This window comes from Telopea speciosissima, chromosome 10, assembly GCF_018873765.1.
Source record: "Telopea speciosissima isolate NSW1024214 ecotype Mountain lineage chromosome 10, Tspe_v1, whole genome shotgun sequence".
Classification (NCBI taxonomy): Eukaryota; Viridiplantae; Streptophyta; class Magnoliopsida; order Proteales; family Proteaceae; genus Telopea; species Telopea speciosissima.
The window spans coordinates 12,376,488-12,380,633 of NC_057925.1; positions in this window are offsets into that span (position 1 = coordinate 12,376,488).

The following is a 4,146-nucleotide window of genomic DNA, read 5'->3' on the forward strand; positions in this document are numbered from 1 at the left end:
CCCTATCTAGTAAGACCGATTCATACATGGCAAAAGAGAAGAGGAAAATTCGAGTAGGTTTTGGTTTTTCCAAAATCCAACCTAAATCCTTGAGTTAGATGCCAAGATTGTATGCAAGCCCTTGTATAGGTTGCTTATGGTGAGAAAATGGTTAAGATTAGATTGTGAACAGTCTACTGAGCAAAAGAAAGCAAAACCCCCAAGTTTCCAAAACCTAAATTGTGTTTTGGGGTTTCTCCTTGAGAGAACTCGATGGGAGAGAGAAAGATCTTACCTGAATGCGATTGGATGTTGTTGAGGAGTAATTTGGAGCACTAAAATCCACCAAGGAGGGAAGTGAGAGCAAGAACGATCACGGCTTTTGGTTCTTCAAATGTATTAGAGTTGTGTTTTGAAGGAGGGAAATAAACCTCTAAGTCGTGGGTTTTAAAATTTTAATTTTTGGGCCATGCGGTTTCATCCGTGGATTCAATTTTGTGAAACCGACTGAGAATCCGTGAATTTCTAATAACAAAATTGGTTCTGTGAAAGCTCGGATTTACCGCGTGGTTGCAACTATCGAAACCACACTTAAAACCGCCAAGCCGAAAGGATTTTCTTGCCCTATCTTGATGAACCAACCTATGTTAGGCTTTTATTACCTCTATTTGATGTTTCCCTCGCCCCTCTTGTGGCATATCTTACCCTGGTAATTGAAGCTTTATGCTTGACAAATAAAAGTATAGAAGTGAAATGCCTACAAGATGTGAAAATTGTATTGTGACAAGAGCATGTAAGGGAAATGAGACATGATAACCATAGGAAGATGTTTGGAGTGAAGAGAAATGAATAAGATCAATGCACATGTAAAATCCATGTGACATTCCTAATGTGTGGATGTGAATAATGAGATCAATGTGAACAACATGTACTTTTGGCTACTTTACATTCCAACCAATGCCAACCAAGCAAGTTGCTGGATGAAAATACCTCAACAAGAGACAAGAATTATTTATTTGAGGAAAAGAGGAAAGATTCTAAGGATTTTTATTAACGATCATGTATACAAGAGAATATGCTTGAAGATAAGACAATGTGATAATTTTCTATGAGATTTTATGGCATGTAAAAGGATTAGATTTGAACTTGAAGAGTTTCTTCAAAATATTGTGAATTGAGGACTTTACCACAACCAAAACCTGGGCATAATCCAAGTAAAATTCAACTAGACATGACAGCATAGTGGTAATCTCTAAAATACTTGCAAAGACTTGAAATTTATAAAAGATGCAATAATCAAACAAGGATCCAACAACTTAGTGCCATCGATCAAATAGGACTTGATTACACCCAAAAACCCTAGTTTCGGCCAATCAATTTTGGTATGGATTTGGTGTACATGGCTAAGGGATTACAAGCAAAATCAAGACATGATCACAACTTGAGATGATTCATCCCAAATCTAAGAAAAGAGAAAGTAGAAATGGGAAGAAAGCCATATCTTGAACAAGTGAGAGTTAAACCTTGAGGCTTAAGATTACGAGAAAACCACCCGAGGGAAGCTTGAACGGAAGTCCCTGTAGAGCTTTTTCTCCCTGCGGTTATGTTCCTTTCTTTGGAGCCAAAAGTGAGTTTTAAAACTCGCGGCTCTGTTATGTTAAATTTCTGCAAATGAACGAACGAGCGAATCCACTTATCGTGAATCCGCTCCGCATAAAACTTGAAATTATCATTATAAATCTATGCGGATCAACGAACGGATCCACACTCATGCATCCGTCCGTAAATCCGTTTGACTTAAACCCTCTCGGCCATTGAGACTTTTGAGATTGGACAAACGAACGGATTCGCATTCCACATCCGCCCGTTAGTCCACTCTCCCTATTTTCGCGGAGGGGCCATGAATGCACCCGGAGTGCTGACGTCGCTCGTGAGTCCACCCGATTTCTTTTAGGATTTTTAGCTTGTTTTGGAGACCTTTGACTACACTTATATGTGATGATTATGTGCCTATACCCTAGATCGGACACCCCGTTGTGTGACCCATTTGTGGGAACCACCTAAGTCTAGTCAATACCTTGAATTGAAAGAGGTTAGGACTTGTACCCGATTGGGCCAGCTAATAAAAAGTAGCAGGCATTGGTAACCGCTGTGACTCCTCTCTTACATAAAGGAAGAAGAGTTACCTTTGAGGATAAAGACCTTCGATCCTATGAATTTAAAGACCCGAACCTTATGGATAGAGAAACCTAAACCTATACGGGTAGAGACCCTCAATGGGGTGCGTAGGAAAGGAAAGTAATAGACTGGTTTATTTGAGTAAGCCATGAAGGTCACGTGTATTTGGAAGTCATTCATAACACCTCAAGCTAGTGACGACTCTATTTGAACTTTACTTGGTCCATCCAAACCTTGTTTAGACTCATAGAGAAAGTCCTACACCGTGATTTGACTTTCCAAAAAAAAAAAAAAAAAAAAAAGACTTAGTGAACCGTACCTGAGAACTTCTTGTTCTGGTGGATTGACCTAGATGACAAATATGTCCATAGGGATTTGAATGTAATTATTGAATCTATGCCTACATATTGGTGTGATAAATATATATATAGATATCCCTTAGAACCTTGGACTTGTGTGACTAGAGTGATTCTCTGGTACTACAAGTATGACCTTACCTCGACCTTGCTGTGTAACTAGTTGGTGCCCTGACCTTGGTTGACCAAACCTTAGGGTAATGAAGAATGAATTTAATGACCGAATAGGTTAAATTATGGAGACTGCTTGAAGAGTTGACTTTGATAAAAGCTAGTAAAGGTTGTTGGTTCTCGAAAGAGGACTGATGTGGATTCTTCCCTGTGGGATAACTGTGTAGTAGGTTTAAAGGTTGTGAAAGCTAAAACTGAAGGATGTAACAAGACCTTCTCCAACGACAGATATGAATGGGGTAATGGATCACCAAATGCGTTCCCTCCGTACTGGGAGTGAACAATAGGAGATTCCATCAATATTCCAACTCATTCTAAAGTTGGGTTAGGTAATGAGACAACCAGATGTGAAAGCCTTCAGAATGTGAACCCTATGTTGGGACATGGACAGGTTAAATCCTGTAACCCAAGAATGACCAGAGTAGTGAAGGCTAGAATGGTATCACCTGATCTAGAAGATCTAGGCAACCTCTGTTCCTTGAGACTTAACTTAGTAGTAGGAACCCTGTGTTCCTAGGGTTATTGTGAACCACACCCCTGTGGTAATGTGACCCTGTAAGGAAAAGAGAATTGTGGAACCTGACTTGCTGTGCCATGTAGGCACTGCCTCATCTTGACCCGACCTTTGACTTAGTTCAAGATGTGGGTGACCTGGGATGTTGTTATCCAACAGCCCTTCTCACTTGAGACCCTAGCTGCCTCAAATTTCGGGGACGAAATTTCTTGTAAGGTGGGGAAGATGTTATACCCGCACCCCGGATCATAATTAATTATTATTTCTTTCCCGTGACGTGTGGTTATCACTGCCACGTGCTGGTGAGCTGTTCTCACTGGTGGTCAAACCCAGTTACAAATTATTGACCATGATACGGGCTTACCATTGACACACCATGGCAATGGAGAAGTAAGTTTTAGCCCTTGGCTTATTTATTTATCTTTTTCCTCGATGCCCTCGAAGTGCGGGTCAAGATTTAGACCGCCCGGGCTATTTTAGTTGAGTTGGGAATATTCTATTTGTGGGTCCCCCTTATTTAAGGGAGCGTGTGATGGGCTTATAATCCCATGGTGGATGGACCCATCCCCAAGTGGGTTCTTTTCTATTTGAAACCTATGGGCAGGCCCATTTAGTTAAGAGGCCCATTCAACTTGAGGGCCCATTTGACTCTATTTGACCCAAAGATGGGTTAACCCATTCCTGTACCCTAAATAAGACCATGGGTCAACCCATTAAGCCCTCTTGACCCATTTAACTTAAACTACCCATTCGGCCTAATGACCCATTTATCTTGGATCCACCCATTTAACTACTTGACCCATTTAACTTAAAGGACCCAAGCCCATTTTCTATAAATAAGACAAGGGGGGGGGGGAGAAGCATTCATTTTCATTTCTTCTCCCATCTAACCTAAATCGTGGAGGAGAGAAAGAGGAGAGAAAGGAGAAAGAAGAAAGAAGAAAGAAG